General features: G+C 38.8%; 1 protein-coding gene across 4 annotated transcripts in view; it reads left to right on the forward strand.

Moving 5' to 3' along the window:
• The window catches only part of PAG1 (phosphoprotein membrane anchor with glycosphingolipid microdomains 1), a 1,294,572-nt gene that overhangs the window by 343,186 nt on the left and 924,893 nt on the right, over window positions 1-26,493 (forward strand). For all 4 annotated transcript variants that reach the window (XM_044065772.1, XM_044065771.1, XM_044065774.1 and 1 more), the window contains exon 2: window positions 15,112-15,171. The gene's annotated coding sequence lies outside the window, so the exon portion shown is untranslated. The remainder of the gene's footprint in view (window positions 1-15,111; window positions 15,172-26,493) is intronic.

The raw sequence follows: 26,493 nt of genomic DNA on the forward strand, positions 1-26,493 counted from the left end.
CCTGCTCAAATACTTTCCAATTCTCTGCTATATTATGATCAAACATAAGTGGACTTGGTATGCAAAATGCCTCTGCCATATCAACACACAGTAGTTAAAGTACGTGAAATTATGTAATAAGATGCACACATAAATATATATGCCAGAACTTTATGCCAGTACTTGTAATTATGCCCAGTAGCACAATAAATTCTTTGAAATAGCTGCACTTTGCCAAATAAGTCTCTGTAGCCCAAGAATGCTCTGACATCACTGTACTTTATGAAACAACTCCTTATCAGTGTAAGAAATACTTCAAAATGCCTGTACTTTATGAATAAACTGTACACAGCAAAATGAGCTCAGAGTAAGAAACACTTCGAGATGAATGCACTTGGCAAATAAGCTGCTCACATGGAGCTCAGAATTCTGTTTGGTTTGCATAATGAGCATGTTTAAAGTAAAATGGTTGTACTTTGTGTGAAATAACTCTGCATAGTGCAAGAAACAATCTAAAATGGTGGCTTTCTGTGAATAAATGCACACAGCACAAGAAACGTTTCGAAAAAAGCTGTACTTTGACTGCACTTTGCAATATAACTGTATTTTGCATACAGCAAACTCTTTGAAATAACTGCACCATAATAAAGCACACACTCTGTAAACACTGCACATCCTGCGATACTTCAAACAACTATAGTTAAGCTTTGAATGGCTTTGGTCAATGCAAAATAGTAGTTTGTGCCCAAACACAGTCTTTTACTAAAAACATGCAGTCACCTTGCTCTTTAAGTTTAATTTGTCATTTTATTGTACTCGTTATGCCCTTTTAATCTCTTATCATGCTCATTATAATTTTCTTGTGCCCGTTTTACTTTAAACATGCTCATTATGCAAACCAAACATAATTCTGAGCTCCATGTGAATAGTTTTGCTAGTTTTATCAAATATCATGGTTTTGAACATTATGTTTAATTAATAATGCAGTTTGTGCCTTTCGTTTGCTTAATAATATGTTTTTGTGCTACTCGTTTGATTAATAATGCATTTTGTGCCTTATAAATCTACCATTTCATTTTCTTTGCCAAATAAATAATTTATGCAGTTTTCTTTACCTTTAGCTCATTTCTGTTCCTTTTTCATTTGTTTGTGCTCCATTTCTCGCAACTTGCTTAGTTTGCCTTCACCTTCAACTCTGCACCTCATGGCTCGTAGAAGTAGCTCTTCTGATCCCACTTCTGACACCATGTTCCTCGTCTGGTCAGGATAAAACAGATGAACATTTGTGGGTTCTGTTTAAGCAGCTTTATTATACACAAACACATCAGAAATGAGGCTTTGTAACTTAAACTTAAATAAATTTATAAACAGTAGAAGTAACACAAATGAAGACAAATGGCAAACTGATCCACTCCCAAGTATTTATTTTAGCACTTTCATTTATAAAATACAAACTTCTTCAGAATAAAAGCATAATCAATAAGCTTTTATTCTGAGGAAGTCTGTATGTTATAAAAGAAAGCACTAAATAAATACTTGGGAATGGATCCGTTTGCCTTTTGCCTTTATTTGTGTTACTTCTACAGTTTGTGTGTGCTGTGGAAGTTTTAAAATATATAAACAGACTGACTACCACACTCATACATATTAACACTTTGTCTGTTCTCTCAAAATGGCACTGCTACCTGCATGTGCTTTGTATTTATATGCACATGCTACATCTGGAAATGCTTCTTAAAGCTATATACACATGCTCTGATTTACAGCCCCCTCCTGTATGTTTATTCAGAGGTATTAACTTTGTACTGGCAAACACTCAAAGTATATGACTAATCAGTGTTTCCCCTTTAGTTTTTCATATTAAGGCTAGCTTCTATAAAATCTGAAGGTTTCTGGTTAAGCTTTATTGGCAGTTTCATAGCATCATTCAGTGCTGGATATAGATCCATTATATCTATTCAGTGATAAATAGGCTGTATTCCAGCCCCTTCTTAATACGTCTGAAACAGCAGTTTGAGTAGATAAATGCCTAATACATTGATGCTCAAGGCTTTACAGATTACAAGCAAATGTAAACATACACATACTAAAACTCAGTGAAAGCAGGACCCCATGCTTTCACCATGCATAAACATTGTTTTAATTTTCTCACTTCAAGGTCATTGCACCTTGGAAAAATGGCAATCTTAAGCATAAATGAGAAATTTATCTCACCACTAGTGTGCGGGCTCAGAAGCACACCATACCATATGTTTCAAGTAACAATACATTACTTCTTCATGGAGTGAGCTATAAAATACAAGCAAGGATTTTATCAAGCAGTATAGCTTCAGGAGTCGAGATATGAGCAACGTCATACTAAGAAGTCTTTAATACATGTATGTCTGCTGTGTATTATGTATACAAGATTTTTTCTTGGCCTTTTGCATATGAAAAGGATAGACTGCTTTCTATTCACTTCAAAATAGTTGCAAACTCCACTGGTGTTAATTAAGTACCCATCTATGTGTAGAGATGATTTTTATTATATGATTGTCATGCAACAGCTTGGCAATTCTAAAAAAAAAGATAAATCAGAATAAACAACACTGTAGAAGCAACGTCTGAGAAAATAAGTGCATTACAATTTTCTAATTTTAGACTGTGATAGGGTAGGGACTAGGATACTTTGTAGCCAAAAAGAAACAACTAAGAAACTACAAATATGTCATGAGTCAGGCAGAGATATATGGAATCGGGTATAATGTTATTTAGTCACAGTTACTGTTTTATTTTTATACATTTATATGAGTAGTAATGTGTGGTAAGGGCTTTAGTTTGTTCTTTTTTGTGTAAGATTGTGTGGGTCAGGAAAACTGCAGCTTTAAAATAGAACAGCAGAACAATTCTGCTCTACTGAATAAAGTGACAAATGAGAGAGTAAGAAATCAACTGTAAGGGTAAAACAGTTGAGCACTGTATCAAAATGGAGTGTGGGTGACGCTGGATTTAATTACAATAGCAATATCACACAGTGACTAAAAGTTGCCAAAGTGAGTAAAGAACACCCACACCCCATCATGAAAGACTGCTATTACACAATTTTTATTTTGTTCTGCATCATGTTTTTAATTGAATAAACTGAGTCATATTCATCTTTACCAATCTGTTATGAAATCAACAATTCTCATTCATGACTGCTTTGTATCTGAAGAACAGGCAGAGCACTTCAAAGAAATGTCATCTCTTGACTAGGTATTATTCTTCCTCTCTATCTTATGTCTTAAATGTCATTTCATTATATAACTGTATATTTAAAATAGCACCCTGTTAATAGCTAAAAGGTGTAAGACTGATTGGAAGGTGTTCGCTAGCAGTGTTCTCTTGTTGTCTGTAAATGGATATAACAAACTTTAATACTGAAATGCTTAAGTTCAACAGATGTTGTGAGTGATTTATCCTGAACTTAAAGTGAGATTCCATCTTTGTGGGTATATGTAAGATTTATGATATCTAACAGATTTACTGTTTTCCATTTCAAGAGGAAAGGTATAACGGCTGTGTTTTGCATCATCCTATCTTACAAGTTCACTGTCAAACAACTTTGCTTAAATTTTATTCTGTTAGAATTATTAATGTTAGAGGTATGCATGATAGATTTGTAGTATTTACTAAAGATGTAACAAGCAATGACCTTCTACAACACGTAAAAGCATGCACAACTGAACACAACCACAGATTCTAGAACATACAACATATTGAATCATTGATCAACGAACTGAAGCACATCTGAAACATGCTCATACACTGTCCTGACACCTTGTTATTATACACACACAGTATAGTCTAATTTTGCAGGAGAAGGAGCAATGCCTCTGCACCCCCATCCATCTATATTCCCTTTCTCCCATTTTTGCCTATAGAGTTGAGGTGGCACTTCAACAGTAACAATCATCTAGACCCAAGGTTTACACTGCCAGGTGGCTAGCCTTGCCATGGTAGTTCTTCCACACCATACAGTCATACACACACTCACACCTGTGGACAATTTAGAACATCCAATCCACCTACTGCATGTCTCTGGAATGTGAGAGGAAATAGGAGCACCCGGAGGAAACCCACATGAACACAGAGAAGACATGTAGACTTCACACAGTAGGCACCCCAGATGAGAATTGAACCATGCACACTGTAAATAAATGTAATTGCTCTGATTTAAAACAGCTCAAGAGTAGACAGGAGTTATATTGTAAAGTGTGACAGCAATTCTGCCTTGCAATGCCTCACAATTCTTCTATAAAAAGCCCCCCCCAGTGATACAGGATGTCTTCTTGGTCCCTCCAAAGTACACATGTTCTCGTGTCAAATGAGTATGCTCTACAGAGAGGTATGCTTTTTATGTATGTGCTGCTTTTGCCATGTTTAGGATATTGCACAGTATTCAGCCATATGTTTCTATGGCAAGTTATTCACAGTGTAATGAGTTTCAGTGAACCTCACTTTGGCCATCCTGAGTTGACCCAGTTATTTTACAATAAGGCATCCAGTCTTAGGATTCTGTAATTGTGTGTGTGTGTGAGTGTGTGTGTGTGTGTGTGTGTGTGTGTGTGTGTGTGTGTGTGTGTGTGTGTGTGTGTGTGTGTGTACGTTTCACTGAGCTGATCTTCTACTATCAACTACTTTTATGATGAAAAAAATACTACTGCAGTCATAATGCTGTATATTGATATATTAGGAAGGGAGGTTGTCTTTCTTTTTCCTCAGTTTAATTCATTTGTGAAAAAAATGTAGGCATCTCTGTGTAATAGACTAAAACATTTTATTCTGGTATGGCATTTGTTTAGGGGCTTTGTTTATACTGATTGCTTGATTCCCTTTAACCATTGTGTAATTGTGTTAAGCAATATCAGTACATATATGTGCCACTTTTTCAAGAATCACGTCTTATGAAACACTTGAAGGGTTAATAGTCATAATCGATGCAGCTAGTAAGGTATTTTAAACCTATCCATAGGTTCATAGGTTCATAGGTTCATACTAGGCTATCTGCCCTGGGGCAATTATAAGCCTAGCCCAATTTTGTTTGGCTTACGCCACCCCTTGATTTGAGTATACTGTGCCCTTTTTATGGTTTAGTTTACTGTGCCTCTGTCTAATAGTGACACGGAAGTAATCATCGGAACAAACCTACGATCCCCCATCCACTCATCAAGATTCTTCTTGAAGAGATTCAATGAGGTGCTCTGCCTAACATGAATTGGAATTCTATTCCAGAGCGAAGGGAGCCTCTGGGTTATGAATCTGTCCCTCCAGCAAGTCCTATTTATTTCTGTGCTGAGGTTCAAATCCCTCGAGCATTTGGCTGTAAGGGATTTAGATTTACTGAGGTGGATCATGTCCATTAATTCTGGATTGGACATAGCTTTATATGTCAGGCATAGATCACCTCGAAGTAGGCGGTATGCAACTGAGTAGAGCTGGAGTTTTTTTAACCGAGCAGCATATGGCATCTGTTTGAGTCCCTTGATCCTCTTGGTGAGGTACTTTTGGGGTCTTTCTAATTGCTGCAGGTGTCGGGTAAGGTACATCCCAAAAGGGGCATTGTATTCTATGATGGGCCTGATGAGGGATGAATAAAGGGGCACGATTACCTCTCTTGATCTAGATGTGAATCCTTTCATGATGAGGTGGGCCATGTAGAAGGTCTTTCTAACCACTTTGGCAATGTGGTTGTCAAAGGAGAGATTGCTATCAACTTGAGTCCCCAGATCCCTAATTACTTTCTCTGTACTTAATGGTTTACCGCCTATGTGGTAGTTTGTGGGAACATTGTTTTTGCCAAAGGGTATGACTATACACTTTTTGGCATTTAGCTTTAGACCATGGCTCTGGCACCAGTTATCCGTCTCTGTGAGACCTTTTTGAAGGATGTTTGTGTCAGCTGGAGAGTCGATTATGGTGCTCAGTTTGCAGTCATCTGCGAACATGGTGAGCCATAGTCCTCCCACGTTGGCCTGTACCTCGGAAAAGTATATACCGAACAAGAGCGGTCCCAGGACAGAACCTTGTGGGACACCACTTGTGACTGGTTTCGAGTCTGACATGGCTCCAGCAACTCTCACTCTGTGGGTTCTGTCTTTGAGCCAGTTTGTGACCCATCTTGTGACATAGGGGTTTATATTTAAGCTGGATAGCTTATCTATGATGCCCGAGTGGGGTATTGTGTCAAATGCCTTTGCTAGGTCCAGATAGGCTGTGTGGACTATCTTCCCTTCATCTATGGCTTTGGTGACTGTTTCAAAGAAGTCAACTGGGTTCAAAAGGCAGGATCTGCCCTTGACAAAGCCGAATTGGGTAGGATCTAGTGTCTGTAGGTCCCCGATGTCTTTGTTTATGAGCTCCATGATGATCCTCTCCATAGCCTTGCAGACTAAGCTAGTCAGGCTTATGGGGCAATAGTTTCCAGGGTCCGTGGAGGCTCCACCTTTGTGGAGTGGGACCACTGTTGCTGTACGCCATTCTGTGGGCACATATCCTGTAGTGAGGCTGAGATTGTACAGCTGTTTTATTTGAGAGATTAGTTCTTCTTGGAGTTCATGTAGGACGCAACCCGGGATGCCATCTGGTCCCATGGAAGCAGTGTTTTTTGCTTTGGAGAGGGCAGCCTTCACCTGAGCATCAGAGATGTTTGGGAGGCAGCCCCCTGCTGGGATAGACACTTGCTCATTTGGGGGGGGTGGAGAAGTTTGCACTGAACCTGTCTGCCAGGATATTGGTGATGTCTGTGGGTTCAGTGTATTTTTTGTCGTTTAGAATCAACTCAGAACAAGTCTGGGAGTTGCATCCCAGGTTCCTAACATAACTGAAAAAAGCCTTATGATTGTCTTTAGTGTCCTGTGCAATTTTTCTCTCAAAGCTGGCCTTGGAGGATTTTATGAGGGATCGTAATTTTTTGCTAGTACTGATCAGAGATGCCTTCCCTATTAGGGATTTTGCTCTATCATGTAGTATCTTCCTCCTTCTGTTGTACAGTCTATTTATGGTTGGGGTCCACCAGACTGGACGCCTGCCTATGGATGATTGGGTCTTGGTTTTGTTTGGGATAGCTTGATCCATGCATTCCTGGAGATGTCTGTAGAATGCGTTTATATAGGATTCTGCAGTTTGGGCCGTAGTTTCCACCGGCCCTGGGCCTTGAAATATTTCACTTCGGTTTTGAGAAGTGAGAAGTTCGCTTTTGAGAAGTTTTTCACTGTGGTTTTCTGGGCTGGGGGTGGGGTCGGGATGTTGATATCCAGTGAAATTAATTTATGGTCTGATCTTACCAATGAAGGATATACTTCTGGTATGGAGCATAGAGTCCCCATGTTGGTAATGATCAGGTCTAGTATGTTATCCCCTCTTGTGAGAGTGGTGACTAGTTGTTCCATAGCATTTGAGTTTATAATTTCCAGGAACCTTTGGGCTAAGGTGCTGGGGCTTGAGTAGTGCTCCCAGTCTATGTTTGGGTAGTTGAAGTCACCCAATATAATGGCGTTTGGAGAGATCTTCATGTTCTCCAATGTTTTCAGGAAAGCCGAGTGGGATTCCTGACTTTGAGAGCGTGGTCTGTAGGATGCTATAAACTGAAAAGCAGTTTTGCCCACTGTTAGTTGCACATGGATGGTCTCCGATACTTCATGCAATGCCACTAACCTGGAGGTGTGGATATCCTTGATAAATATGGAAACTCACCCTCCTTTTGTGGTTCGGTCTGGGTTTTTTTGGGCCGAAAAGCATGATATGAGGTATAACCTGGTAGTGCTGGGGTGCTCTCTGGAGCCTTGAACCAGGTTTCTGTCACTGCACAGATATCGATGTTCTCCATACTGAGGAGAGCTTCGAGTGTGTGCATCTTGAGGTTAAGACTTCTGGCGTTTAGCAGAATTACCCTTAGTTTCTTGTACCTTGTGCTGTCTATGGAGGTGGGTTTGACTTTTGAGCCTTGCCTAAAAAAGGCACTATGGGGGTGGCCAGAGCCTTTGCCAGTATCTGAAAGCCCAGTGGTGACAGATGCAAGCCGTCCCTAGCGAAGCAACGTGGCTTGTCGAGCATGTCATCCCATCCATGTATCCAATGAAGGAGAATTTAATTTGCAGAAAACAGAAACAAATTTGAAGGGTGCATTTTAGCAACTGTAAAGTAAATTTAACCACCAGACTCACTACTAAAAGTTTTGATGTTCTAGAAACACATGATCATGTCATGCAGACTAAATAACTAATGTACTAATCTACATGTATTATTTACACATTGAGATTTAAATCCAGCACAAGATAATTTACTGAAAAAGGCCATTACTTGCATATAGGATATTCTGTTGCTCTTTTTCATAGTAATGTCTTAGTTTAGCCAAGAAGACTTAAAAGTTGTGGTTTACTTTAAATGCCACTTGAATGAATGCATGGCAAGCAGATCATACCTCTTGGCATTACTCCGTGTACACTTTTATCTCACAGTGCACAGATGATAGTACTAGAAGAGATATCCTGAAGTGTTTGCTTTAAAGAGACAGTGACAGTCCATTGCTGATATGTATTTTTATAATTTTTAAAATTACAACAAAGCACCGTTTATCTAGCAAATACTTTTTGGTTTATACAAGTCTCACAGTAGAAAGTAAAAGAGGAATTTGATTAAATCTGCTTTGTAGCCGTTGAGGCACATATTAATTTATCATGTGGACATCAGGGTAATGCATTATCTAGGATGAAGTTTCCAGATGTACAGGATGATAATCGAGTGCTTCTGTGTTTGCATTTCTGTATAATGAACATATTGTCATAAGTGTTGCACGAGTCATATATTTAAAGTGTTTAAGAATGTAATTCACAGTTTTAATTACATTTGTCTTAACTACAGTCTGAATAAGATTTGTGACACAGGTTTTAATACCTTTTTAGAAAAATGCATTGATAAAACAATGTTATGTTTTGTGATACACATTCTATACACACTGAGCCGAGTGGAGGAGGGGCATTGACTACAACTCTGATCTGAGATATATAGCAATAAGTATCCTGTTTTTTTGGCTTATTTATACTGGTTATTGCTTCTAGCAATTTATATATAGCACTTTGTACTGCCTGCTGCATATCTTTTACTGTATTTTATTGCTATTAACTAATCTGCACGGTTAAACTAAAAGTGTCTGCCTTACAGTGCCTGAGTAATAAGTTTTTTACTGTCACACTGTAAAACTTTATAGCTAGTTTCATTGTATTTCACTGTGCTCCTTTATCTGTTTAAAAACTTTCATTTTGTGGCTCACTGCTGTGATAAACATTTCTGTAGTGTTTACTGTCTAAAAGGGTGTAGGCTACTAGCTTTAGTATTGTTACACTGTTTGTAAAGCTTTATAGCTAGTTTCACTGTATTTCACTGTGCTCCTTTATCTGTTTAAAAACTTTCATTTTGTGGCTCACTGCTGTGATAAACATTTCTGTAGTGTTTACTGTCTAAAAGGGTGTAGGCTACTAGCTTTAGTATTGTTACTATACTTGGTGGCTTTGCAGTTGCCCGCCCCTACTGTAAATTTGATCTGGGACACTCCTCCCATTCTAGTGTCATTAGCTCATTCTACCTAATACAGAGAGAACATCTGAGAAGGCCAACCCACTTAGTTTATTTCCTTCTGTTCCTCCTTTCTCCCTTTCTTACAAAAAAAATGCCTGAATCTCCTTGTGTTCTGAGTATATTTTAGTGCATTTATTAAAACTGTATTTGCCTTAATATTGCTACAACTCAAGTGCTTTAGGTTCCACTGCATCTGAATTGTTTTTGTTTGTTTTAGCTGCTTTTCTGTATATATAGACTTTTCTGTATATGTAGACTAGCTACTTATTTTACTGTATTACTGCCTCTTAAATCATTTTTCAGTTGTGCACTTACCTTGCTTCATTCAAAAAGTTTTAAATTGCTAATTTTGTAGAGTTTTAATTGCATTTACTGTTTAGGACTACACACTGAAGTGTGTTAGCCTTTTCTGTGTTTAGTTACTGTATTATTGCATTGTTTAGCCTGTTTGAACCAAAAAAAACAAACAAAAAAATACTATCTTGTTTGCTTGTTTCCCGCCTTTCCTAGCTACTATAGTCCAGATTCCAGGCTTTGCTGGTTTCAGGACTTTATTTTCTGTGTTCAGAACTATCCAGAACTTGCTGTGGTAGAGGGAAGTCTTACTGCTTACCAGTGGGACTGTTGAGCATTGTACTGCCTATCTAACGCTAGAGGAGTAGTTTCCAGTTCTGAAATTGTAATTTTATTAGCCATTTTGGGTTGATTTATATCCCTTTCAACTTTCTGGCTTAAAAACACGTGTGTTCATGCATTTCTCACATCATGCAGCACCACAGGGCTACTGTTAAACTATTCCAGGTGCCAGAAAGTCTGCTTTTTAAATTTTCCCTTAGAACTAGCTGGTTTCTCAGTAGTAGCACTAAAACCTGAACCCCTGTGACTAACACTTGCTCTAGAACCTGATGGAAAGCACTAGGAAGCCTTAAACTGATACAAGCACTCAACTCTCCTTGTTAATAAGGAGAAATTAATCGTAGGCACTAAACAGCCTATAATTGCAAAGTACCTTGTAAAGGTAAGGGAAAACAGCTCTTGTACTTTCCAAAAAAAGCATCTAAACAGGCATGTCCAAAGGTCAGCTTCCGGTGATTTCTTCTGTCCACCTGGTGAATCTGGGCATACTGGGGCAATGCAACAACTGCCTCATGTACACAGACAACCCTCTCCTCCTACCACCCAACACTACAACCTGTGAGAGATGCACTTACATAGCCAAACTGAAAGCAAAGCTCTCTCCAGACAAGATTGTGCTAAACAGGAGAAGGTTAACACCTGCACTACACCTCAAGCAACACATAACCCTTCAAAACCCACACCATCAACACCCACACATAGCAACACTAAACCCACATATGTGGAGGCCCTTAACATCAACCTGCCCAAGCAACAAGGAACTCCGAAGCTGAAACACAAATAAACACCAGTCACAACCAAAGTGACACATAGCTCACAACACTAGTGTGCCACCCAACAACAGCCCCTAAGGCAAGACAACATACCCAACTTTAGTCATAGGTGACTGTATAGTCAGGCACACTAATGTCCCACTCACCAAGCTGAACAAGGAGAAAGTTATAGTCAGCTGCCTGTCGGGTGCCAGGATCCACCACATAATGCATGCACTCAAATCACTCCACAACAAGTACAAATATGACTCTGTCATTGTCCATGTTGGAGCGAATGACTTGAGATATACCTCCCTGGACTACATGAAAAGAGACATGGAAGAGCTCTCAGATCATGTGGCCCAGGCAGGTATGACCTTAGTCCTGAGTAGCATCCTGCCTTCGCCCAGAATGATACCACAGTGTAAGGACAAAATGATTGACTTCAACAATTGACTTCAACAAACGGAGTAAAGCTGGAGTTTTTTGAGACAGTCTGCATAGGGCATCTGTTTGAGGCCAGTAATCCACTTTGTGAGGTATTTCTGTGGCCTTTCCAGTTGTTGTAGATGTCTTGTGAAGTACATACCAAAAGGGGCGCTGCATTCTATAATGGGTCTAATGAGTGATGAGTAGAGGGAAACAATGACCTCTTTTTTCCTGGATGAGAACCCTTTTGTGATTAGGTGTGCCACTTAGAAGGATTTCCTGACTACTGTGGCAATGTGATTATCAAAGGAGAGACTACTGTCTACTTCTGTCCCAAGGTCTCTTATCACATTTTAAATGTTAAGTGGACTACCACCTATGTGGTAGTTCATGGGTACAGAGTTTTTACCAAAAGGGATGACAATGCACTTTTTGGCATTGAGCTTGAGGCCATGGCTTTGACACCAGGCATCTGTCTCAGTGAGGTCCTTTTGTAGGATGTCCACATCATTAGGAGTTTTGATTACGGCTCCTAGTTTGCAGTCAACTTTGAACTTCGTTAGCCAAAGGTCTTCTGTGTTAGCCTGTACTTCAGAGAATTAGATATCAAACAGGAGAGGACCCAGGACTCTACCCTGTGGTACTTCATTTGTCCCTGGTCTGAAGTCAGATTTGTAGTCTGCTACTTTCAAAGTGAGAGTTCTGTCAGTGAGCCAGTTGGCAACCCATCTTGTGACATAGGGATTTATACCTAGTTTAGTGAGTTTATCTTTAATTCCAGAGTGAGGGATGGTGTCAAAAGCCTTGGCGAGATCTAGATAGGCTGTGTGAACCACCTTACCCTCATCTACAGCTTTGGTGACCACTTCAAAGAAGTCTGTCAGGTTTAGGAGACATGATCTGCCTTTTACAAACCTGAACTGGGTTGGGTCCAGAGTTTGGAGATTACCAATGTTATTGTTTATAAGTTCCATGATGATACATTCCATAGCCTTGCAGACCAGGCTCTTCAGGTTAATGGGGCGGTAGTCCCCGGGCTCCGCTTTTGTGGAGTGAGATAACAGTTGCTGTCCACCATTCAGTGGGCACAAAGCCTGAGGTGAGGCTATGATTGAACATGGAACTTAGGTGGGGTGCCAGTTCATTCTGTAGTTCATGTAGAACGCAGCCTGGGATGCTGTCAGGTCCCATGGATGCTGTGTTCTTGACTTTGGAAAGTGTAGTTTTTACCTGTGCAGCCATGATTGCAGCAACTTTGCATTCTTCTGGTATAGAGATGGGCCCTTTAGGGGGTAAGGGGTTAGCACTGAATCCATCTGCCAGGATATTGGCAATATCAGTTGGTTCTGTATATTTAGTGCCATTGTGCTGTAACTCAGAGCAGATCTGAGTGCTGCCTTTGAGATTCTTGACATAGCCGTAGAATGTCTTGTGGTTGTTTTTAGAAACAGCGGCGATTCTGTTTTCGTAACTAGCTTTGGAGGATTTTATGAGGGATCTCAGCTTTTACTGAGGCTGACTAGGGAGTTCCTCCAATCATGGGATTTTACTCATTTTTGCAACAGTTTCTTTCTTCTGTTATAGAGTTTGTTTATGGCAGGGGACCACCAGATTGACTTCCTTTTTTTGAGGATAGCATCTTGGTTCTGTTATGGATTGCACGATCCATGCACTTGTGTAAGTGCTTATAACGTGCATCTGTGTAGGATTCAGCAGTCGTACCTCCATTGATCATCTGCATGTGTGTCGTGAAGTTTGTCACTTCTGTCTTAAGAAGCATGAAGTTGGTTTTGGAGAATTTTTTTACAGTGGTTTCCCTAATGGGGGTGGGGGCAGGATGTGGATGTCTAGGGTGATTAGCTTGTGGCCGGATCTGACCAATGAGGAATTGACCTCTGATGTGGAACACCAGTTGCCCATGTTGGTAATGACCAGGTCTTGGATATTGCTGCCCCTGGTGGGGGTGTGGATAAGTTGATCCAAGGCATTGGAATTTATGAATTCCAGAAAACATTGAGCAAAAAGAGTTGGTACGTGAGTAGTTTTCCCAGTTAATGGTGGGGTAGTTGAAATCGCCAATTATTATGGTGTTTGGTTTTACCATAATATTTTCCAGTATATCAAGAAATGAAGAGTGGGAATCCTGGGGCATGGTGGGGGATCTGTAGCAGGCTACAATTTGGATTGTGGTTTTGCCCAGAGTTAGTTGCACTTGGATAGTCTCGGATGCATTATGCTGAGAAACTAGCTTTAGTGTTTTGGTCCAGGTTAGGTGGCCAAAAGCTGTGGTATGAATTATAGCCTGGTAATGCAGGGGTGCTGTCTGGAGCCTTGAACCAGGTCTCTGTCACTGCACAGATGTTGATGTTCTCCATTTTAAGGAGTGCCTCGAGTGAGTGCATTTTGTGTTTTAGACTTCTAGCATTGAGTAGCATTACCCTCAGATTTTGCTTGCTTGTACCTGTTACAGTGGTAAATTTGTCATTTGAACCTTGCCTAAAAAAGGCACTATATGGGTGGCAAGAGCCTTAGCCAGTATCTGGAATCCCAAGGGCAGCAGGTGCAGGCCATCTCTGGCAAAGCATTGTGGACTATCGATCATGTCATCCCAGGCAGACAGATACTGGATTCCCTTAGAATGACACCAGAAGCTTAGCCAATTGTTGAAGTCAATCATTTTGTCCTTGTACTGTGGTATCATTCTGGGTGATGGCAGGATGCTACTCAGGGCTAGGGTCATAACTGCCTGGGCTACAAGATCAGACAGCTCCTCCATGTCTCTTTTCATATAGTCCAGGGAGGTACATCTCAGGTCATTCACACCAACATGGACAATGACAGAGTCATATTTGTACTTGTTGTGGAGTGACCTGAGTGCGTGCTTTATGTGGTGGATCCTGGCACCTGACAGGCAGCTGACAGTAATTTTCTCCTTGTTTAGCCTGGTGAGTGGAACATCAGTGTGCCTGACTATAGAGTCACCTATGACTAGAATGTTGAGTAGAGCTTAATAGGGCTCCTTATCACATTATATGACATACTCTGACTCACAAATGTATGACAGACTAAATGCAGTTCTTATAAAATACAATGATCTGTGAATCTTGCTATTACACATCCAGACCGGTTTTTGTTGATAGGGAAATACTCTTTCATATCTAAGCTCAAGCTATGTTTCTGGTGATTATTTGTGATTTGAGTTAATAAAGGACATGGTGGAAATTTTGAATGGCTCACAAAATCGGTTGAAAACTACAGAGATATCGGAATCCCATAAACCAAAGTCCATAAGAAGCCATGTGTGTGTACAGGCCTAACACCATTTTAATATCACAGATTACTAATAACACAGTGAGCCACAATAGGGTTGAAAATGGTCAAGGAATCATAATAAAGTTCAGAAATAACCAAGGTATTATACATTCAGAACAGTTAGAAAGTCTGGAAGTTGTCTCACTACCTTCCTCACATGCTGATTCCTGACTGGCAGATTCATAACATTCTCCACATCTATCAGTTTTCATAAAGACTTGCCTGACCAGGTGGCTGCCAGAAGATGACATTGGTTTAATTCTGTAAAACATAAAATCAAGAAAATAAAGTCTGAATGATTTCTGTGAGTTTTCATAATCAGAAAAGTAAAACTGTTACTTAGCAAGATTTAGTATCTCAGTATTATAACCACAAAGATCTTTTAACTTTTTTTTTTTCTTTTTTTAAGGATTTTTTTACTGAAATGCCACCTTCTTGCTAAAGAGAGATACCAAGACATAATAAGCAGGTAATCAATTAAGTTGTTGATAGAGCTTAAAACAGTAAAGCTTCATACCTACACTATGTATATACTAAGTGTACACTGTTCTGAGCGATTACACAACACAAGCGTAACTCACACCTTCTTCCACCTCATTTTACTTTCCTGCTGATTTTCTTGAAGCCTTGAATAGCCATGGGGATTTGGAAAGGTGAAATCAAAAGGAGCTTGGATTTATAAAGGTTACCACAAAGTGTAACATACATGTACACTTATTATATTCTTTTTGAGTGACTAGAAAGCATACAATTGTGGTAGGGATGTTCTTGAATACAGATCGTGAACACAGTCTACACTTAGTGCAAACTTAGTGTAGGCATTATTGAATCTGCCATGTATTACTTTCTAATGGAATACCTCATGAAATGATTTATTGTACATTCATTTAGTTTGTGTGGTAAACGTTTGACACACAGCTACAGATTATTGATGATAATATTTGATTGCGTATACATTTCAGAATGTATTTTTGTCTGATGTTTCGTTGTCTTGTTTTGTTTTAGGATGTGTGTTGTTTAACGGGTACCAGCCCTTTAGTTTTAGATTGCAAATGTAATATATTTAGCCCTGGCATGGATCCATAGAAAGCATGAAAACAAAAATAAGAACTAAGTAAAAAACAGTATAAGATGTAGCCTGCCGATGCAGTGTGAAAGTTCCCATCTGTGACACTAGTAACGCTGGATAAGAAGTAAAGCAACTGCTAGCGAACTGTCTATTGAGACAGTATGAGAGCTCTCATCTGTGACACTAGTGAAGCATGGTCAACTGCTAGAGAGCTGTCTGCTGAAGCAGTGTGAGAGTTCCCATCTGTGACACTAGTAACGCTGGATAATAAGTAAAGCAACTGCTAGCGAACTGTCTATTGAGACAGTATGAGAGCTCTCATCTGTGACACTAGTGAAGCATGGTCAACTGCTAGAGAGCTGTCTGCTGAAGCAGTGTGAGAGTTCCCATCTGTGACACTAGTGAACCTCGTTAAGTACAGAAACACTTCTTACAGAGCTGTGAACTGATACAAGATATCATTTGTAATTATGACATTAGTGAGCCATAGTTAAGTAGTAAAACAATGAATCACACTGCTGTCATTGCACTCTCTGCACAATGTAAGACATCTAAGGGGTAAACCAAAGAGGAAACTTATCTTCTACCATCATGATAGATGTTGTAAGATGCTGCTTTCTCATTTTTCATTTCTGTCTTAATGCCAGAGTCCATGAAGGATGACTGGGACAAGGCACCTGTTTGACTCAAAGAGGTACCAGAAGAATGTTGAATAGTATAAGGCTGAAGCTTGTAAGTATTGTATGACTGTAGCCTAATTAGAGATGAAGAAGGGGGTGTGGAATAAAACTCCCATAGTAATTGGAACACTATAGACAAATCTGCTTTAAAAATGACTAAGGACACTGAAATAGAGGAACAAGATGCAAATGACCTACCTAGAATGGTTATGTAAATGTAACATGAATGCAACGCACTATGGGTTATGGATCATTCAGTTCAGTATGTAAATCACATGACAGTAGTTATGATTCATTTCTTTAACCTGGTTGATTCATCAAAATGAATTTTGTAAAATGAATAGTAAGTTAAACTGTCATGTGCTAAGCAGTTCTAAACTTGACAGCTCAAAATATTTTGAACAGTTTGTGTCACAACTGTTTTTTGTAATTCTCATATAAAAACCTCTTCTGATATCTTCTCACAAATGTTACATGCCGTACTTTTTTGAGATATCATGACTATTTTTGTGCCAGCTAGTAACCAAATATTTGTTAATTCCAGTTACAACCTGCCTTTGCCTTAAACATGAATAAGTCCATGCACATTTAACCACATGCATACTTTCACGCAAATACATTCCCAGTGTAATAGGTGAAATATAGATTCACTCAATTAAACCCACATAGATAACAGATGAACATGCCCACAGTGTCTCATAAACTAAAGGGAAAGCCGTTTAGACATCAAAATCTGCCATTGCTTATCTATGTTATAATCTGTAGTTATCTGCTAATATAGCACTACATGAATGCCAAGGTGCTTACTTCTTGTCAGTATGATTTGATATGAACTAATCAAACTGTAAACTAGTATGCATCTCTTACAGTGAACTAGTTATACTTCTGACTAAATGTCACAGTCGTATTTTTTTCTAATAACCTTCAAACGTTACCTCTGGATGTATTGTTCTGCTTTTTAACAGAGTCCCCATGATTCGCAATCGATAGGATAAGTAGATCACTGTCATACTCTGAACTTCAAATTAATTCAAGACCTGGTCAACTGCCATGATTATCTGTGCATTCAAATAATGATTTTATTCAAATATACTTCACCTTACTGGAAGTAGTAATAGAATATGTCATGTTGGAAAATGGGCCATTTTTCATAGTATGATTTTGAAAGTTTAAGAAATTACACTGGACTGGCTTCAAGCTAATGATGTTGAGTCCAGGAGTTAATAAGGGACAACATGCATATGCCAATCAACAAAGCTCATCAGTGGTGTATAAAAACACTTTGCTAATGTAAAATAAAAGCTCATAATAGACTGATATGATATTTAAGGATTCTTTTGCAATTTTTACAAAAAGGATGTGTTCTATTGGAAGAAAAAGAAAAAAATGTCATAATGTAGTGTTGTCTTATCAGAAAACTGCCTCTTGAGATAAATGTATACTATATTTATGATTTTTTATACATTTTACATTCATTTCTATAAAGCAGTGTATTCAGTGCCACAATGAAAGTGCCATATGAGTGGTGCTCTTTAAGCCTTTTCTATAACATTAAACATTTGCTCATACTGGCTTTTCTTTTGGCAGTCAAAGCTCCTTAAAAATTAAACATGACATGCAAAATAGATTTCTATTGTATAACAAAGTAGATATTCCAATAACACAATAGTAAATCCATGATCAGAATTACATTTTCACATCTTTAGTGGAGGGTTTAAGCTGCATGTTCTGTGTTAAAGGTTCAGACGAACAAATTGATGGTCCTGTCTTAGATTTTCAAAGTAAAATAGAAAATGACTTTATACATTACTACTACTAAAGGGCACTGTATATACATACATATATATATATATATATATATATATATATATATATATATATATATATGTATAACATTGTCCATTTGCTTCATGAGTACTTTATACTTACAGTGTGTTTTAATCTTGCATATGTAGGTGCAATAAAAAAAATCAAGGTAATGATTGGAAATGCTTTTAAAAATCATTGCCATCATTCTTAAATAGCTTCTGTAAAAATCTAAGTTATTGTTTTTTTTTTTTGTTTGTTTGTTTTTTTAAGAACCATGTATTAGTGTCCTTGCTTATTATTTGCTATGACTTATTGTTTCCTTTAAAATTTCTATTTTATTTTTGCCTTTGTGCCTGGCAGCCATTAAACCATCCTTAAGTGTCTTGGGCCCATTCATTTCCCCTCTTCTGAGGAGCTGACCTACTCTGTCTATTTATTAACTCGGCTGACTGTGGGCTTCAAACTAAAATTAAATTTGTCCCAAATTAGTGCTTATAAACCAATATTTTCATGCCAGTACCATCTTTGGCTTTAATTTCTATCTGACCTCTTGCCATTTTGTTGTTACTTCTGATTAGCCCCTGACCGCAACTTGAATTTTAAGATTTTCATTCCATGAGCCACAGATCAAAGAACTGTGAAATTAAAATTATTTGTGTTTGCCAGTTTTATTACTGAGGCAGTTTTAAGTGTCTTCATTAAGTTATTTTCTTAAAAATATAATATTTCTATTTTTATTAAAATATACTGACTTTGCAGTGAAGTAAGTTTCACTCAGTGTGCTTCATGTCAATACACCAAAAACTTAAATCCCACAGAAAGAAATCATTTTACAATGTTAGTAAATGCTATCAAGATACACAAATGTGACAACTAACATTGCATTCATCACATATGGGGACTCTACTTGTGGTTTAGATGATTTTAGATTAAGATCAAAATCAGGCTTCACAGGGTGGGGACAGCATGGTTGATACAGGCAAAATAGAAAAGAACTAAGAACATTTTCCTTCTTTCCTCCATCACATGTGATAAGGTAATGGCTTGCCTAATGTCTGCTATAGCTATGCTATGGCCAGGGTATGTCTATCAGCCCAGACACATTTGAAAAGGGAGGGTATATTACAGTGAATGAAGAACAGCTTATATATTATAAAGGTATTCAACTATAATTTGGAAAAATGTATGGGTAACCACAAATGTATCATCCATATAGCACCCTCTTGGATGAGTCAACACATTAATGTCCCAACACATCCTTGTTTAGCCCTTTTCTGGGTTATTTGAACACAAAATATAAGGGCCAAAACCTACCATAGGAATGTAAGGCTAGTCACCTTAAGATTCTCATAGATCAATAGATAATAAGAACAATGAACCTATAATTAAAGACATAAATTTAAAGCATTACCTGCAAATGCAAGGACTTAAATCATGCCTCATTGGCCATCCCAAATAAATATGGATTTAAGAATTGTTTTAAACTAGCACTGAAGACATCTGACTCCTGATAAGAGGTTCTAAGAGCACAGCCATCAAAAGGTGAAAGAACACTCACTTGAAGAACTGAGCAGAGCAGTTAGCCTCCAACAGTGACAGGGTAAAAGAGCACAAGGCAAAAGCATTCCAATGCCAGGCCAGCAGCTCCTTAAGGTAAGGGGGACTCAAGACATGAAATGCTGAGTAAACCAGGATGAGAGCCTTATAAACACTAAGAGAATGAACACAAAACTAGTACAGATTTCATATAAGCAATATAATGCAGTGGTATAAAGGCTTTACCATCAGCAGCTCAGCTGGACTTTGAAAACCTATTAACTCATCATCTTTCCAAAAATCACTTCCTGCTACCAGCCTACTGATCTTCAGCATGTGGCTGTCTCACATATATCCCTTCATCTTTTGGCATCTTTTGGCTCATCCTGTCCCCATAAGGGCTAAGAGTCAGCATGTAAGTATACAAGGAAATGGCAACGTGAACATAACTAACAAATGTTAAAGTTATGTAAATGTTATTAAAGTTATGTAAATGTTATTACCTGTATCTTGAGCTTTCCTCTTTGGGCCTCCACTGAAAAAGGACCTTTGTCCTGTCAGACTTTTCTGTTAAACAAATGTAAAATAAATAAATTAATGTTCTGTGGACTCAGTACATCATAATTGTATAGAGCTTGACTGTTTTCCAAGTCAGTTATGTATCTCAGCCCCTAGTCTATTGTCACAGGATAGTTGATGCTTGAGCATTCATCTGCTGTGAGACTTTGCAGCCCGCTTAACAGTAACAGCTTATATTTTATAGGTTCATAGGTTCATAGATTGGTACTAAGCTAACTGCCCTTGTGAGCCATTTTAAGCCTAGCCAATTATCCCTTGTGAGATTCAAACCCTGCACCTTGTGTTTATAAAGCAAACACTTTAACCATTAGGCCACCCTCCCACCGTTCTGCTAGTTTCTATCATAGGTAAAACATGCGCTATGACCGCCATCCAAAGTTAATGAAAGGTCAGCCATTCTTGCTTATTTCACTCCTGTCTCTAGACAACTACTCCTCATATTTAAGTTGTCAGAGTCACAGAGAAATGCCCAAAGTCTGAGCAATTCAGCCATCAAGACATTTAAAGAACTATATGCAGGTGATAGTTAAGAAATGCTAAGGCTTACGTTTTTCAAGAGAGTCTTTTGCTCATTAATTCCTGACCATTATTCCAAAAGAAGTTGCTTCCCTATGTCTGATCATTTTTCCAGTTTTTACTATATACTTGCAAAAGGCTATATCTCCAAAACAGTTTGATATTTTCTAGTGAAATTCTCTAGGGAAGATTCCAGATTAGCCAGCTATAAGATGTAGGTAGCCTGCGCCTTATCATAAAAATAAAAGCACCTAAAACTACAAGAGAGTTAAATGTTCAGCCAATGTATTAAAATTGTAAAGTGATTGCAAATGTTAAAACGACTTCTTCAAAAAAGAAGAAGTATGTATTTATTGATTTATTATTTGATAACCAGGTGGCTGCACTGGTCAGTTTACCTTTTTCAGTAACGACCCAGGCTCAGTGGTGAAATGAATAACAATAACCAGTTAGAAGACAATAAATGCAATATTTACAACAGCAACAGCAAATTACAAGAACAACATTTACAATGGCCAACACTTCCACAATATTTACAACAAGGAATAAGGTCAACCAGTATTTTTAATAATTCAGTATTTGTAGGTTAAATTTTATACAAATGTTATACTTAGCATTAGAAAATTGTACATTTTTAATAGAACATAGTTCAAAAGTTTTTATAATAGTGAGTACATTTGATCAGTATTTGCAACAGTTTGATATGTGTGTGTTCATCTGGATAATTTAGTACTAACAAATTGTAAATCCAGTGTCATCATTTAGAATATGGTGTTTTATAAGTGATATACTGGCCGCGGTAGTGGTGCTGTGGTAGCGTTATCGCCTCACAGCAAGACATTGTCCCGTTCGATTCTCAGCTAGAGCATCTTCTGTGTGGAGGCATGCATGAATGGGCGTGCCTTCATTGAAGGTTGGGCTGGTAACTTGGCACGTAAAAATCCACTACCAAACATTAGCGGACCAGAGTTCCACTGTGGCGACCCCTAACCGGGATAAGCCAAAAGATACAACAACATAAGTGTGATATACTGGCTGTTAAAAAAAATAAACAATAAGCCGAAACCACCTAAGAATCATGAATCGCCATTAATAATTACTGAGCACTTTCATCTGTATTAATTTGTACACACTTCATAAGAGTAAACAGATTATACTAATGCCACCTCATTTGAAAAATGTCCCTAGCCAATGAAATTCAATATCCTGGAATAAATTAAGCCATCATGCATGAATTAACTAGAACTCTTAAAATGACAGTAATGTGGCAATAATTACCTAGTATGAGTATAAATAAGTAATTTATGTTACGTTATTAATTATCAGTTCTATCAAGTGCAATAAATAAGTGAATGAATATATAAAGTGGTACGAAATTATATAATTTAATGGTATATTAATTCACTAAAAAACTATTTCAGTAAACCATAATCACTATAAATAATGTAAACATATAAATCTAACTTTCCATATAATCGATAAAACATCTGAAAACTAACAGTGAGAAAATATCACAAAAATCATAACCTTCATGTGAATCAATTAAGTACAATCTGCTCGGAATTTCAACACACTGATTATAGAAGTTATATCACTGAGACCTGGCGCCACTGTGGCATTAAGTCTAATTTGCCAACTTAATTCTTGTATTTCTAAAAATGTATCAATATCCCCAGATAAAGGAGAATCTGCCACTGCCTACTTGTCGTTATTGTTTTACCCATAAGATTTCCGTCACTACTAAAATATTTCCAGATATGAATTCATATTTTTGGTAATAATAGTCTGAATCCCATATACTATACAAAAAAATAAGCTTCAACCTATAAAAATTCTGAACAACACAACAGAAAAACAAAGCAGGCTCCCTCATCCTGCCATGTTGCGGAATTTGCCCCACACGTCCCTTACTTATTTATGCCAATGTCACTGTCACACAAACACAGAGAAAGGTGAAAAGACCACTTGTAGTATAGTGACTGCTGCCTTCCAAATAGAAACTACAGTGGCAATGATTTCTTGCAGAAAACAGACTGGGGAACAGAAAATTGACAAGTATAAGTAAAGAATTTCAGCTCAGAGCTCACTTCCACTTACAAGTTATCCATTAGTAGGTTAAGTACTTTAGGTTATATATTATGATAATAACATAGTTATGCTTGTAATATCATGTGTGCTGTCACCCAAATAAAAATCATAGTCAAATATTTACCATGTAATGAACATTTCAAATGTTTGCGATTTACCAGTATTTAACTGACTTTCAGTTTAGTTTTGCTTTCTACATGCACAGGCCCATAGCTCATAAACTGCATGACATTTTCCACTAGCTTTTGAAAGAAAATGCATTGTGTTTTTAAGTACAGTGATAATGGAATAGCTAGATTTTGATTTGTTGTGTCACATTCCAATTTCAACTCAGTGCTTTCATTACAGCATTTACAGTGGTACAGATTACAGCTTTTACTGAGAAATGCATACTGCTTATATTTCTGGTGTTAGAACAACTCAGTGTGTCATATTTTCATATGTTCACTTTTACTGAAAAGAAAATCTAAGCTTGCTTCCCCCCTTTCCTGTGGCAGGTGTTGTCCAGATATGGATTTGCTGTGTCCAAGACTGTTTGTGAGCTCCTAAGCCCCCCACTTAACTGGGGTTAAACTATTCCTGGAGCCATAGAGTCTGTTCTTCAAATTTTCCCTTGCAACTAGCCAGCTTTTTAGTTTTAGCACTCAAATCGGTTTCTTTGAGCTGAGCACTTGTTCAGAACTCATTGTAAGCACTAAATAAGTTACAAATTACTACAGCACTCAATTTTCTTCACTTGTCTAGAGGAAAACAGTTTTTAGTACTTAATAAATAAGCACCTATTCATGTCTAACAGTCAGCTCCCGGTGTTTTCTCCTGTCTACCTGATGAATCTGGGCATCTTGGAACAATGCAGCAATTGCCTCACATACACAAACAACCCTCTTCTCCTACCACCCAACACTACAACCTGTGAGAGATGCACTTATATAGCTAAACTATAAGCAAAGCTCTCTTCACCAACTGGACTAGACAGTCAAGAGGAGAAGGTAAAGACTTGTACCACAACACACTCATCACATAGTCCCTCAAAACCTACACCACCAAAACACACACACACAAGCACAAATCACACACCTACATTCACGGAGGCTCTCAGTACAAATCTGCCCAAACAAAAGAGACGTCTAAAGCAGAAATGCAAGCAACCTCCACCCCACAACACAACCCAAATGACACATAGCCCACATACTCAGTGTGCCACTCAACTACAGCCCATAAGGCATAAAGTACCCAACACTCTAGTCATAGGTGACTCTATAATCAGGCACACTGATGTTCCACTCACCAGGCTAAACAAGGAAAAAGTTACTGTCAGCTGCCTGTCAGGTGCCAGGATCCACCACATAACGCATGCACTCAGGTCACTCCACAACAAGTACAAATATGACTCTGTCATTGTCCATGTTGGTGTGAATGACCTGAGACGTACCTCCCTGAACTACATGAAAAGAGACATGGAGGAGCTCTCTGATCTTGTAGCCCAGGCAGGTATGACCCTAACCCTGAGTAGCAACCTGCCATCACCCAGAATGATACCACAGTACAAGGACAAAATGACTGACTTTAACAATTGGCTAAGCTTCTGGTGCCATTCTAAGGGAATCCAGTATCTGTCTGCCTGGGATGACATGATCGACAGACCACGCTGCTTTGCCAGAGATGGCCTGCACCTGTCACCCTTGGGATTCCAGATACTGGTAAAGGCTCTTGCCACCCCTATAGTGCCTTTTTTAGGCAAGGTTCAAATGGCAAATTCACCATCATAACAGGTACAAGCAAGCAAAATCTAAGGGTAATGCTACTCAATGCTAGAAGTCTAAACCTCAAAATGCACTCACTCGAGGCACTCCTTAAAATGGAGAACATTGACATCTGTGCAGTGACAGAGACCTGGTTCAAAGCTCCAGACAGCACCCCTGCATTACCAGGCTATAATTCATACCACACCTTTCGGCTACCAAACCCGGACAGAAACACTAAAGGTGGAGGCGTGTCCATATTCATTAAGGATATCCACACCTCCAAGCTAGTTGCTCAGCATAATGCATCCAAGATTATCCAAGTTCAACTAACTCAGGGCAAAACCGCAATCCAGATTGTAGCTTGCTACAGCACCCCCCACCCTATGCCCCAAGATTCCAACTCCTCTTTTCTTGATACACTGGAAAATATTAAGATACAACCCAACACTCTAATAATGGGTGATTTCAACTACCCTACCATTAACTGGGAAACTACTCATGTACCAACTCTTTTGCTCAACATTTTCTGGAAATCATCAATTCCAATGCCTTGGATCAACTTATCCACATCCCCACCAGGGGCAGCAATATCCTAGACCTGGTCATCACCAATATGGGTGACCAGTGTTCCACACCAGAGGTCAGCTCCTCGTTGGTCAGATCCGACCATAAGCTAATTACCCTAGACATCCACATCCCGCTCCCAACCTCCATTACGAAAACAACCGTAAAAAATTTCTCCAAAGCCAACTGTTGCAAAAAAGAGTAAAATCCCACGATTGGAGGAACTCCCTGGTCAGCCTCAGTAAGAAGCTGAGATCCCTCATAAAATCCTCCAAAGCTAATTATGAAAACAAAATCACCACTGATTCTAAAGACAACCAAAAAGCATTCTATAGCTATGTCAAGAATCTCAATGGCAACACTCAGATCTGCTCTGAGTTACAGCACAGTGACACTAAATATACAGAACCAACAGATATTGCCAACATCCTGGCAGATAGGTTCAGTGCTAACTTTACTCCCTCTCACCTCATAAAAGGCCCATCTTTATACCGGAAGAATGCAAGGTTCCTGTAATCACGGCTGCACAGGTAAAAACCTCACCCTCCAAAGCCAAGAACACAGCATCCATGGGACCTGACAACATCCCAGGCTGCCTTCTACATGAACTACAGAATGAACTGGCACCCCACCTAAGTACCATGTTCAATCATAGCCTCACCTCAGGCTTTGTGCCCATTGAATGGCGCACTGCGATGGTTATCCCACTCCACAAAAGGGGGGCCACAACAGACCCCGGGAACTACCGCCCCATTAGCCTGATGAGCCTGCTCTGCAAGGCCATGGAATGTATCATCGTGGAACTCATAAACAAAGACATTGGAGATCTCCAAACTCTGGACCCCACACAGTTCTGGTTTGTAAAAGGCAGATCATGTCTCCTAAACCTGATAGACTTCTTTGAAGTAGTCACCAAAGCCATCGATGAGGGTAAGGTGGTTCACACAGCCTATCTAGATCTCGCCAAGGCATTCAACACCATCCCTCACTCTGGAATTATAGATAAACGCACTAAACTAGGTATAAATCTCTATGTCACAAGATGATTGCCAACTGGCTTACTGACAGAACCCACACCGTGAAAGTAGCAGAATCCAAATCAGACTTCAGACCAGTGACAAGTGGAGTACCACAAGGTTTAGTCCTGGGTCCTCTCCTGTTTGGTATCTACTTCTCTGAAGTACAGGCTAACACAGAAGGTCTTT

Source organism: Protopterus annectens, chromosome 3.part0 (genome assembly GCF_019279795.1).
Source record: "Protopterus annectens isolate FY-2018-M chromosome 3.part0, PAN1.0, whole genome shotgun sequence".
Lineage (NCBI taxonomy): Eukaryota > Metazoa > Chordata > Ceratodontiformes > Protopteridae > Protopterus > Protopterus annectens.